The sequence below is a fragment of the Danio rerio genome, chromosome 25 (assembly GCF_052040795.2).
Source record: "Danio rerio strain M-AB ecotype USA chromosome 25, GRCz13ab, whole genome shotgun sequence".
NCBI classification, from domain to species: domain Eukaryota; kingdom Metazoa; phylum Chordata; class Actinopteri; order Cypriniformes; family Danionidae; genus Danio; species Danio rerio.
The window spans coordinates 17431476-17445732 of NC_141045.1; the positions used below are offsets into that span (position 1 = coordinate 17431476).

The 14257-nt window shown below is 33.7% G+C and overlaps 1 protein-coding gene across 28 annotated transcripts in view; it reads left to right on the top strand.

Annotated features, from left to right (window-relative positions):
* mical2b (microtubule associated monooxygenase, calponin and LIM domain containing 2b) overlaps nucleotides 1-14257 on the top strand; it is a 135484-nt gene that overhangs the window by 19765 nt on the left and 101462 nt on the right. For 19 of the 28 annotated variants that reach the window (XR_015525827.1, XR_015525828.1, XM_087311066.1 and 16 more), the window contains exon 1: nucleotides 312-485. The exons of 3 other annotated variants lie outside the window; for them this stretch is intronic. The gene's annotated coding sequence lies outside the window, so the exon portion shown is untranslated. Of the gene's footprint in view, nucleotides 1-311; nucleotides 953-14257 lie in introns of those variants that run through there. 6 more of the 28 variants (XM_087311075.1, XM_087311078.1, XM_087311090.1 and 3 more) reach the window with 4 other exon arrangements.

A 14257-nucleotide genomic window follows, 5' to 3' on the forward strand; every position in this document is an offset into this window, starting at 1 on the left:
TTCTGCAGTGCGTTTGTACTTGTAAGGACACAAAGTTTGCTGTTATGCTATAACAAAAGAATATTTAGCATAGACTAAACTATTACTGAAACACTTTCCACTATGTTTACACACTTTTGAAACCTCATTTTTATTTTATTTTGAACATACATTTGTTAGCTCAAAACCCTCCGAGGTTTCTGTTGAGAATGAAGTGTAAAGTATTAAAATATTTAAAGCTCGGTTTGACTGGTGTTTGTGGAGTTGATCTGCTCTTCCCATTGGTCGTCGTGCTGAAGCTCCGCCTCCAACTATAAAGAACATAAAGAGCCAGTGAGTCTCGAGCGCGAGCGATGTCAACAGCTGAGTGGATGAACTCTCTTAAGATACAAACATTTCTCTTTTGCGAGCTAACGGTTTGATACAGGATAATATCCACCGCTGTCGAACACGTTCTGCCGCTTTCGCTGTCGCTGAAGCCAAAAGTCACATCACAGCTAAAAAAAGTAAGTTTGTTGGTCATTTCATTTGAGCGCGTGTCAGTGTAACTTGAAGTGACGCGCGCTGTATTGGGCACGCGCTTCATTGACAGAACACTTGCTATATAGATATTAAAGCTACATAGTAATATATATTTTTTTTAAATGTCAGTTTATGATACGTGTGTTGCAGTAGCTAATACATAATGTTAAGTTTGTATTGGATTTCCAATTGGGTGTTTGATTACATCTTAACCAGGTTAGTTTCAAGAGTGGTGTAAATAATTTACCACAGCCTTTGGAGTGCTTGTCAGCTGTCTGAGTTTGTGGGTTTATAGTTTATCTTCCAGATAATGAAGCAGTAAAGCATAATGTTTGATATATTATCAGTTGCCTAGCTAAACTGACATCATTGCCTGTTGGGAAATTCACCTGAAGGAGCACTTTAAAGGGACAGTTCACCAAAAATGAAAGACTGCTGTTCATTCACTCAGGTGACATTTTCCTTTTAACATTAAGAATGTATGTGTGTAAATTGTTTTATTTTAATATCATAATTTGCATCTGTTTTAAGGCCTGCATTTCAAGCCAGCTTAAGAATTCTGGGATTTTTTTTTCTTTTGTAACATTTAATACAGGTTAATTGTATTTACTGCATGTATAGATACAATAGAAAGAAAACACGTTGTTGTTTTATGTTGGATTGTTCAATTTGTGTACCCAAATACTATTAGACTCCCAGAAAACCATTGTTTATTTCATTTGTAACAGAAAGTGTAAAAAGAAAACAGCACTTTGAGGCTTGAAAACGTTGATACCCGTGTTTTGATGATACATTGATGTCTTTTGCCATTTGCAGAGGGCTGTGTATTACAATGTTGTAAACAATGTTTGGTTTTTGCTTCATAAGACCTACAGTAAATGTATAGTTAAGTGCCACACTAATTTAGTAGTAGTGATTGACTTGCATAATAACCAAGGATGGTAGATTGAGGTAAAGTTGGTTTTATATTCACACGTTCATTCAGTCACAGCTCCATATATTGTTTAATGTGGTACTTTTAATATTCAAACTGAAATCATATGTACATATGACTTCAAAACAACATTAGCACTATTTGATCGACCGTGAACAATGTTGTACTTTGATGGTCATTGGCTGCTAATAAGGGGTTGATAACCGGTTTCAAGGTTTGCCGCGATTTGAAAAAGTCAAGGTATTAAAACTGTCAAAATGTTTTGTGATACCATTTCTTGGGTATATGTAGAGTTTTTTTTGTGTGTTGTAAGGAAATCTGTGTTTTTGAAGCTGATGTAGATAGTAGAAGTCAATGGTTTATTTTAATTATGTAGCGTGACATGTTTGTTGTTCAAAAATATTATAAATGTTTCCTACAACGTGATGTATTGTGTTAAATGGGTAAAAGAAAAATATTTACTACGACATTTAAAAAAATGTATTATTTCAGCAGTAAACACAATAATGTAATACTGTGAAACCATGATATTTTGATCCAAGCTTATCATACCGTCAGAAACTTATACCGGCCCATGCCTACTGCTAATATGATTTCACTATTTAGAATTTGCATTTGCAATGAATACTTTTCTAAAATGTTCTGAAATAAGGAGTCCAAATGTGTGAATATAAAACCGTCTTTACCTCAATGGATGGTGGTTCTGTTAAATCTTAAATAAAGAAAAAGTTACCTACATTTTAGATTAGATTAGATTAAATTAACAATAACTTTTTTTTTGTTTTTATTGCTTTTCCAAGATGTTCTATTAGATAGAAACCAGCATAAATGTTTTAAAACATTACTGGATGGATTTTCCATGATGGTTACTAAGAGACCAATTTTGGTTTCTTGTTGTTAGTTATTGTTGTTCTCAGGTATGATGACAGTCGACGATGTAATGCAAGATAAAAATATTTTGATAAGCATTTTCCAATGGTGGTGGTGGTGGTCATAGTGTTTCTTTTTGCCCTTGGATATGTAACTTGAGTGGTTTTGGTTTATTACAAAGATTATTTTCTTCTTCTAGTTGTGCAGGATTGCTTATTTTGAGTGTGTGTTGCTTAGACTGGTGAATCATTTTCTTTACTTCAACCGCAGGTGTTTCTTCTGTGTTTGCATGCTCGCTCTGTTTATTTTGACCTGAATGTCAGGTTGCGTAGATAAATATTTGTGTTTTTTTGTATGTCTCCATCCTAAAAAAGCAGCAGTTTACTACCCTCTGGATTATTTAGATTTTGTAATTCAGTGTATGAGATTCATCATTAGATGTTTGCTTTTCTTGATCTGTTTAGTCTCTTGTAGACTGTAGTTCTTTATGAGGGCCTTTCAATAAGTTTTCCTTCTGTTGCCTATAGAGCAAAATGATACTGTTACACAATCCATGCTTCCGGGAATATGCCAGTGACTTTTAAGGGCTGTCCTGAGTGCAGAGAAAGACAGAAATAATCTGGAACTATGATGGTGATCTGTCTGGTTTCTGGTGAATTGACCACAGGCATGAGGAAAGATCTGCATAAAAGCTGCAACCCTGAGAAATAAACATCAATTCAATTTTGAAGTGCAGTTCTGAAGTACAGTATAGTATGTATGAGGTCTAAAGTCACGTATGTTAGGTAAAACATTGTTTTTGAGGTTCAGTATAAAGTTGCAACCTTGACTTTTGTCTCAATACTATAGTCACAATTGTGAGATATAAAGGCACAATGAAAAGGTACATTATAAAGTCGCAATCGTAAGTTATAAAGTCTCAAACGTGAGGCATAAAGTCAAAATCATAAGTTATAGTATAAAGTCAGAGTCATGAGATATATAGTCATGATCATAAGGTACTGTATAAAGTCACAGTCGTGAGATGTATAGTCACAATCATAAGGTACATTATAAAGTCGCAGTCGTGAGATATATAGTCATAATCATAAGGTACGGTAAAAAGTTACTATCATGAGTTATAGTCAATCAAAAGGTACAGTATAAAGTCACAGTCCTGAGAAATATAGGCACAATCAAAAGGCACAGTATAAAGTCACAGTCGTGAGATGTATAGTCACAATCATAAGGTACAGTATAAAGTCACAGTTGTGAGTTATAAAGTCTTAAACGTGAGGCATAGTCACAATCAAAAGGTACAGTATAAAGTCGCAGTCGTGAGATATGGTTACGATCGTAAGGTACAGTATAAAGTCTTAAACGTGTGTTAGTCGCAATCATGTGTTATAAAGTTATTATTGTGAGAGATAAATTTACAATCACAAGGTGCTTTATAAAGTCGCAGTCGTGAGTTATAAAGTTACTGTCGTGAGATGTAGTCATAATCATAAGGTACACTATTACGTTGCAAGAAAAAATTGTGAGATGCAGTATAAAGTTGCGGTCATGAGATTTAGAACCACAGTCAAAGTACATTATATTCACGTTAATGAAGTGGATTAGGGAAAGTACCCTAAAGAGAGCCCAACAATGCTTTCTGAACTCCTCCTCTGATCTTTTTAGAGTATTCAGAGTTATTTGAGATGTTTTCCAAGATAAAACTCTCAGTGGAAGTTCAGTCAAAAATGGCTCGACTCCAATTATCCACAGATGTGAATGCTGAAAGTTTATCTGCAGCACTGTGGACATCTCTCAAAATAACACAACCGCCCCATTCCTCTTGATCTACTCTAATCCTCCCATGCTTTTCAGGCGGGTGCTACAGCAGACCACAAAATAGCTGTCACAGCAAAAGTTCTTGTTTTTTTGTTTGTTTGTTTTTTCTTGTTGTTGTTGCAAAATTGTATACACTCTTGTATAGATTCTGTTTTACATTCCCTGCATTTTGCAACTCTTGAGTTGTTTAAGTTGATGGTTGTTCAGACTCCAGCTGGTTTATCTGGAACCAATAAAGCTTCTCAACACAGTTTGTACTTTTTCACATCCCAGCTGAGAGGAGCATCTGGACACCTGTATTTATAGAGTTGCTTCGTGTTGACATTTGATATCTTGAGAGGATGGATACTAAAAGTGTTGAACTGTTCATTTGAATCCACCGCTGACTGGCTTTGTTATTTTTATTAACCTCAATCGTCTAGTTTTGCATATCACATAGTAAAAAAAAGAGCTAAATTGTTCTTTCTAGTGAAAAAATGGTTTACAATTGGTCATATTGTAATGAAAAGACTTTATACACACATTTTTTTTCTTTCCTTTTTTGGGTTGGAACTGTTTGGGTGTGTTCATTTAAGTTGACTCTTTGACCTGCTTGTCTGGAGTGGCGTTACATTTGGAGTCTTTAGCCTTCTCCTCTGTGTTTCCTTTATAACCCTTCCCTGCCTTTCCCTGTGGGTTAGAGAACGTTGGAGGAAGTGGAAAGTTGCGAGTTTGTTATCCTAAGGATCATATCATCCACACAACGGAATCAGTTAAAGATGCTGCCAGAAATCTTGATGTCTGCAAGGCTCGGTATCTGTCAGAATCTCATGCATATTTGTGGAAAGATGACACTTTTTTTTTATAATTAGGCAAATGATTTTCTGCAGGATTATTTACCCCAGGACTTCATTAGCCCTAACGTCAAGGTTTTGAACCTGCTGTATGTTGCTGCAGGGTTATAGAATCACATCATGGCAGGACTTGAAACTTGAAACCCTTCTATTCTGAGCAGGGAGGACCAGAATGTTTCTCCAAGAGCGTGTGCATGTTATATGAAGGCCTGTGTTCACTTCAGAGTGAGGAAGAATTACATGGATAACTGTAGGAAAAAATGATACTAGAAATAGTTCTGTGTAATAGTCAACACTAATAGTTAATTATGATATCAAAAGTCAGTTGTTGCAGTTGAAAGAATATTAAAGTAAAAAAGAGGTAATTTTCATAAATAATAGTAGATGTGAGAAAATGTTGAGAGATTTCACAATTTTGAATTGAACCAAATGTGTGATCCATGCAATAAAGCAGCACTGAGAGCACTGAGCAATACAGTTACATCAAATAATGTTACATTTTTAAGCACCTGAAGGTCCCAGTTTTAAGAAATGATTGCATTTTTAAAAAATACTTTTAACATGTACTAAAAAAAAAAAACATACGAAAGATTGAAAATAAACAAATAATAAAAAAATGACAAATATATAAATAAATGCATGTACATACACGCACACGCGCTGGGTGATTTGGCCTAAAATTTAAATCTCGATTAATCCAACATTTTTAACTCAATTACGATTCATGAATGATTATTTATTTGTTTTTGTGTAAGAAAATTTTGTATACAATAAAAACAGTCACTTTTTCTTATAAAAAAAAAAAACAGATAATGGTTTACATACACAGCATGGTTTATACACACAGCATAGTTAGTTTACAAAAAAATAAATAAATCTATCTGAAACATTTTTATTGCATACTTAAAAAAAAATTTAGTATTCAAAAATGTTTTATTTTTAATATGTTTTATATAAATTGGTCTTAAACTTCATATTTTCAGATTTTTCATATTATACGTATTACTTTTACGTATAGGTACTTTTACCATAAACTGACATGTCAACCATTTAGAAGAGGCTAATATTTTAGAATTTATGGGATATGTTTAAAAAAAATACATTGAGTGTGTTAACTAATGACATTAGGAGTTAATTTTTTTTTTCTTGGTGGGGCAGTTAAAGGGTTACAATATGCCATCTTAAGGCATATCTGGCACAGTTTCCAATCTTCATCAAAATAATCCAAACATTCGATGTGTTGTTACATTTTTCGAGAGGTTTGTGGGTGTATGCGACGATGCGAAGGCTGCACCAGACCATACCCCTGCGTTTGATGCAGAAGTATAAATCAGCCTCAACAACGCAGGATCACGTCACTCGACAGGCGATAGGGAAAGTTATTGAAATAATGCCTGTAATTGTCGATTTAGATTATTTTTCGATTAATTGTCCAGTCTTACATACAATATAAAGGTATTAAAAAATGATATATTAATGGCAGATGATACAAGTTATAGACAAAAGATTTGTATCCGCTTTTCTCTGAAATCCGAAAATAACTGTTATAAAAACGTTGGAAATATAAAAACAAATAAATGGCCATACATTTTGAAAATTTCTAAATTAATGCAGAATCGTTTTCTCTATAGTTCTCTCTCTATTTTCTCTATTGACCCTAAAAGTAAAATGGTCACAATTGCATGAAATTGAGACACGATTATGAGCAATCAAGTAGTAATTGTGGACAAAATCACAGTAACTTGAAAAAAGGTAGAAGTTATGAGATTTGAAGTTATAAACATAGACATTACATTCGATCAGATTAAGTGGTAATTACGAAGTATAAGGTGTTTTCTAATGATAATAAATGGAGTTGCAGCAGTGAGCAATAAAGTCACAATTGCAAGAAATCAGGTGGCATTTTTTGCATTTTGAAGTCCAAAATTGTGAGAGATCATCTACAAGAAAGTTCATTAACATTTTTTTCTTAGGCAGAAACAGGCTTTAATGTCATTAATACAGCAGAACAGCCTTTATTTTGTAATGTGCGACAAGCTGCATTTGCTAAATAGATTTAAAACAACAACATGCAAGATATTTTCATAGTTTCTTGCTTGACAGATTATTTAGAACTTCTCAGAGGGAAAAGGCATAAATAAATGCCTTACAATGTGTTCTTTGTTTGCAGATAATTGTTTTGCACAGCCAGTGTAGTGGAAATTGTAGGCCTGCTGTTGATTCTGATGACTTTAGGGATTCCTGTTTGCACAAGGGTGTTGCCCAGTTCAGCTTCACCCGACCAAATCTTTACTGAAGACATTACTCTAGAGAACTCATTAAGGGTTTGACCTACATCTTTCCCTTCATTATGACTAACTGATGATAAGTTGTGCTTTTTGTAGGTTTGCAGAATTTGTTGGAGCATGAATGATTATATGTGATTTTTACAGGGACTATGATCTCAAAACGGCTGCTTTTTAAAATTTTACATTAAAATGTACATTATTTTCATAATACTCACAAAATAGTAATAATATATTTTGAAATTCTACAATGATACTAACTTTTTAGCCCTGGTGTGATTTGAAGGGACTGCTTTGAATTCTTTGTGCACCACAAAGCAGTAAAAAGTGCACAAACAGGAAGGACTTGGACCTCATACAATATCAGATATCCTGCCTCTGGAACTACTATGCTGAGAATTTGCACATGCTGTAATATTTTTTATGAAGCCTTATTTCTGAGAATGGGAAAAATAATACTTTCAGTGCACTTTTGACCCATGGGTTGTTTTAAATAGTGGAGAAATTCATTGGGGATAAGGGTCTCTGTAAGGAAATACCAATTGAGACCTGTTTAATATGTTTTATTTCCCTGGGATTTTTGACAAAGTTTGCAAGCATGTCAGTTTATTATTTCACACACCATTTGTCTTTTGATTCTGTTGTGAAGCAACACCAGTGACTCTTAAATATAGAGATGCACTTGTGTTGTTGTTATTCACTAAAAGACCAAAACTATAAAATGATAATCATTTTTGGCTAATGGAGATTAATGCTGCACAATATATTGGAAAACTATCGTTATACAGTGTATATAAAGGTGTTATTTGCTTTTTTAATGTATGAAACATTTTTGACCAATCAAATGGGGCCTATTCTAATTAGTGTTGTCACAATTCTGGAATTCAAATTCTGGAGTCAGATTTGTCAGAGGAGTCAGATTTCGATGCAACACCGATAATGATTGTTTTCTCCATGTCGTGTGTAGTGATGGGTTGTTCTTGAACGATTCGTTCTTTTTGAATAAATCTTTTGTATGACTCATGGAGTGAATAATTCATTTGTGCAAGGGGAACTTGTGTGGTACCTTGGAGTGTTCCATTTAAAGCAGAATGCGCACCTGAGGCTTCAAACCATATCGATATGAAAGATATTGGATAATCCCTGATCGCATTTGGGGAATCATATTGATATATCCCCAGAACTTTATATACTGCCGAGCCCTATATTGTAGTACTCGATAACAATACCGTTTATAGCATATTGTACCAGTGCCGTGTATTTCAGTTACATTTACATAGAATGTATAAAAAATAAAGCTTATTTTACTTCAGTTTGTTGGCAAGGAAGTAAACAAATAATCCATAACACGTTTAATTTATTGGCCTTTATTCATGTGTAATCATTAGTGGTATAACAGATCACAAATCTCACGGTTTGGATTACATTATGGCTTTTTTTGTCGTGGAGTGGACAATTTTTTTGGATCAGCCAAAAAGTATGGAGACAAATTTAATTTGCTTTTTATTATTACAAAACAGCACTGCAAAAAAACTTTTGGTTTTAACAAACAGAACTTTATTACAATAAAATGAAGCAATAATCAGCTGAATAAAAATAAACTAGAAAATATTCAGTACTGTAAAAAATTCACTGTTACTATTGCTGACAACGCAAAATGTTTAATTCTATCATTATAATTTGTACTACCCATATTTATTTTTAGTCTCATTTTCAATAAATTATTCAGCAAGTCACTCATGAAACACGTTTCATTGCTAGATGGATAATTTTTGAAGAATTATTGAGTGGCATATGTTTGATGGCTGGTTATCGCCACCTATTGGTTAATATAATTGTTGCCTACAACTTTAATTTTTGAGCGCCGTTAATAACAAGTGACGGTAATTTTAACTTTACCATAAACATCAGAGGGTTTACCTAAACCATAAACTGTTATACCAGCACTTCTGTGTTTGACTGTTTGTAACTTCATAACTAACTCAAATGACTAAAGACTGAATCTCTTTCTTGATTTTTGCTGTTTTCAAACACCGATTTAAATGCGATGATTTGAAGAATTAATACGCATATGCAAATCACCATCAATTGTAATTTGTTGTGCGGGTGTTGAGATCCCGATTATTTAATGATTAATCGTGCAGCTTACACTGAATACATTGATGCAGGCTAAGAAAGCCACCACATCCCGAATAACCTTCCCCGACTTCTTCCATCATCATTGTGTTTTCAGGAAAGCCTATATACTTTCATACATGTGATTTGAATGACGCGAGAGGACGATCTCTTTCCGATCGCTACAAATTTAGGGTTAATCTACAAGTTTAAAAAAAAAATTTAATCCTCTTGACACGTGCGTTCCGAACCGTGGGTTATGATCAAATGGCCCCCTGACGAATCAACTGTGATCCGTTACACCCCTTATAAACATTAATCATTCTCTATAATTGCATGCTTGCTTGATGAGTGACAATCAGTTGGATTCAATCTTGTCTAAGTTAAGTACTTGCCAAAATGAATTCTGTTTTCCAGTTCCTCCAGAAGACTTAAACTGCTTGATTCACAATGATCGTAATCATTTGTCATGAAATGACCTTAGAGAGACTGAAATCTCTTGTATTCTATTACAAATACCTTAATTTGCATGCAAGTCTTATAGTTATGACGACTTAAAGGTGAATAAATGACGATTGTACAGTATTTGTAAGATTGGTGTGCTTCGCTTTTGCTTTCTCCAGTCCTGTATCTCTTTACTCTGCAGTTAATGGCATCAGCTACAGTACATTACATTTAGTTCTTATAGGTCATCAGTCTAACAATTACCAATGTCACCTTAACCAATGTAACCGAACTCTCCTAGACAGCAGCATTGCTCTCTGGTTACTTTTGTTTGCATGTGCTGTAACATAGTAGTCTACTCCAGGCAGTAAACTACTTATTCATAAGTAGGATGGACTTTCCCTACAAGCAAGAATGACCGATTGTGTTGTATATAGAACTAAACGTCATTAATACTTTAGCAAGGATGCATTAAATTAAATTAATAGTGGCAGCAAATAATATTTGCATTATTACAAAAGATTTTGATTTGAAACAAAGCTTTCCTATTGATCAGATTATAGAAATAAATTAAGTGAACACACTTTGTACTGGATTTGATGGATTTATTAGTTATGGGTTTGAGTAAAATGGGGATATTTTATTCTATAATTGTCTGACAACGTATTGGTTTTTACAATTTTAAATTGATTTGAACATACTATAAAACAAATAAGTTGTCCTTAAAAAAACTCAAAAACTGTGTTTCAACTGAGTTGGGGCCTATGCTAATATGCTATTGGCTAGCCTAGGCTTAAATGTGAATCTAGTGCCTCTACTCCAAAAAATGCTGGGCTCTACTACCAATGCTATCTCACTGCAATTCTTAACTTTGATTTAGTGGCCAATTCATATGAATGTGCACAATTTAGTATGATTTGATTATTCCCAATGACGGTTGGGTTTAGGGGCGGGGTTGGGTGCCATGCCTCCTTTTTAAAATCGTACATTTCCATACGACTGAAATTGTACATAGATGTACGAATTAACCACTAAACTGACAACTTAAAATACGTTTCCTCATAAGATCAGGCTAGCTCTACACAATCCCTTTATCTGGTCTTAATAGAAATTGATTTAGTTACCTTAATGTTTTTTTGTTGTTGTTGACTTGAACATCAAAAACTGTGTTGTTTCAACTCGTTTTTTAAATTAATAGTTTGAACAAGCGGCAAAAATATTTTTCCAAATTTCTTCCAAATTTTAAATACAGTTGTTTAATGTATAATATTTTATTAATTTTTAAAAATTGATATTTAAATGAATAACAAATGGTTTTACTTTGAAAATTGGGGTTATTCCTCAAAAAATTTAATTCTTAACTCTTGAAGTGGAGTTCTTCACTTCTAAAGTTAAAACATTGCACTCAAAAAATTAGTTTTGCAGCATATATATTAATATATTTGTATAAAATGAGTTCAAACAACACAATTCTTAAGGTTTTTTTCAATGTAATTGTTCAATCCTATTAAATCAATTAATTTAATATAATTGATATATACAGCGGCGAAGCAGTGGCACAGTAGGTAGTGCTGTTACCTCAGTTGGCGTTTCTGTGTGGAGTTTGCATGGTCTCCCTGCATTCGCGTGGGTTTCCTCTGGGTGCTTCGGTTTCCCCCACAATCCAAAGACATGTGGTACAGGTGAATTGGGTAGGCTAAATTGTCCGTAGTGTATGAGTGTGTGTGTGTGTGTGTGTATTTGTGTGTGTGAATGTTTCCCAGAGATGGGTTGCGGCTGGAAGGGCATCTGCTGCGTAAAAACTTGCTGGATAAGTTGGCGGTTCATTCCGCTGTGGCGACCCCGGATTAATAAAGGGACTAAGCCGACAAGAAATGAATGAATGAATGAATGAATGGATATACAGCATAAAGGTATTGTGTTGCATTTTTAGTGTATTGTTGTATAAAAATTAATAGTAATACCTCTAAAAACTTAAATTGGACGAAATGTAAGTTTAAAAGTGATTCTTTTTGAGTTGTCTCTTTACGAATAACCTAACACAGCTTCTTCCGTAATCATTATATTTTACAGGAAAGCCTAAAAGCTTTCATACATGTGATTTGAATAACTCGAGAGGTGTTTTCTCTGCGGTCGTTACAAATTAAGGATTAATCTACAAGTGAAAAAGTATTCATTTGCAAGGAGCCGTGGGCCGGTATAAGATTCTGACGGCATGATAACCTTGGATAAAATTTTCATGGTTTTACGGTATTGTGATTACTGCTCTAAAATATATTATTTTTAAATATCTGGCTAAAAAACAAGAACTTTTTTCAATTTGAACACACTATATTTTGTTTTATGAAACATTTAAAGTTCTTTGTTACAGTAAACTTGCCAGGCTATATAGTTTAAATAAGTCATTGACTTCTGCTGTCTTCATTAATTATAAAAACACAGATTTCTTTACAATTTAAAATGGAATTTTTGGATATTTTTTCTTCTGGAGATACTGTTGTCCTAAAAATAAAAATAAAATAAAAAAGTAAATAAAAAATGTAACATATACCATAGGAACTGTATAGAATAACATTTTGCCATTTTTAAAACCTTGATTTTTTCCAAAACACGGTATACCTTGAAAAGGTTATCGTCCCATGCCTTTCTGCGGGTCACATGTCTTCCAAACTGTGGGTTGTGATCATGTGATCAGTAAAACAATTGGATCAACCGTGATCCTTTACACCCCTAATAACCATTGATCATTGGGTATAATTGCATGCTTGGTTTATGAGTGACAACCAATCAGGTTCAATCTTGTTTGAATTATGTACTTGCCAAAATCAATTCCAATATTAAGTTCCTCCAGAAGATTTAAACTGTTGTTGTCTCTTTACTCCAAAATTATTATTTTTAAATGTATATAATAAACTGTATTTTTTTTATTTTAAAAAAATCATCCTTTATTATGTCAACCTCGCTTTTGTCTGCTCCTAGGTCACATGAGCAATCTTAGTCTAGTAGGAATGTTGGCTCTTATAGGAATTCCAGTGTTAAGTGCTGCCGAATCCTCTGGGATGCGATTGAACCCTTTGATGCTTGATGCTTTGATTCAAGCTCCTGCTGAAATATCTGTCAAGTCCTTTTGGTGAAAGACTGCAGATCTGAGCTGTCGGACTCAATTTGTTCCAGAGTCACTTTGACATTAGCATAAGCTTTGACATTAGCTTTGAGCGTTTGATGATAGACGGGATGAACAAATGTGCAGTAAATATCTTTAAAGGGTGATAACTTGAACTCCATCAGTTGTGCCATCTGTCGAGAGGCAAAGTGTGATTTGTGGTTTCTAAATGTGCTTCATCTAGCTGTTTTCCTTGCCCACAGTTATGATTTTGTGCTTTGCTATACTTTCCTGGCACGTCTTGTTTTAAAAAGTTCAGAAGTACTGCCTTTTCAGCATGGTTAAATTTAGCTACGGGACATTTTCCCACACTGCATTGGGTGCACTGACCGTTAGTGACATACAAATCTGATCCTTTGAGAAGTTAATGACTGGGAATTTGGGTCAAGTTATACTTTTTTCAGTTTTTTTTTTGAGAGTGTGAATGGAGGAGCAGTGGTGTTTGACCAATTTTTAATGAATAATAAAAATACTTTTTTCAGATAACTATAATCAATAAATGATAATTGTGATTTAATAAATGATTGAAAAAGATAGCTCAATCTAATAAAAATGTGCTGTTTTACACTCAAAGCACATTCCATCGAGCGTTAAAGAATTTTATCGATGAAAGCGTGGTATTTGGCGATTCATAAAATGCTAGTCAACAGCTGTAGGCACTTTAAAAGCCAAACTATATATACACGTAAAACAAACTTAATACATCTGTCTTCTGATCATACATTGAGGTCTTATGAAGCAAAGCTTTTATTATTATAATTTACAGCATTATTATCTTTAATCCATGCCCTTGGCAAACATTCAGTTGTAAAAGTATTCATTTATATTAGGGCTGCACAATATATCGTTTCGGCATCAATATAATAATGTGCACATTCACATTACAAGATATGCAATGTTGAGTCTGAATTATAGTTGACCAGGAGCTACAGTACAGAAAACATGTTTTATAGAGTCACTGATAAGTTTAACCATAATAGAGTGGCATTTTAAGAGAGTTTAAATATTTGTACGCAAAAATGTATGATGTTTAGAGGTATAGCAAAGACTAATTGTATTTAATTTATACAGAATTTTCACAAAAAAAAAAAAAAAACTTTTTGTCTTGTTTTAAGATCAAATATCCACATTTTAAAATGAAAACAAGATTATTTTACTTTACCCTTTCAGATAATTTTGCTTGCTTGCTTGTTTGGATTTCTTAAGGCTCAAGGTGTTTTTTTTTTTACATGCATTTTTTATTTCTGTTTGCTATTTGGGCTTATTGAAACCTAACTAGAACAAAACCTAAGTATCA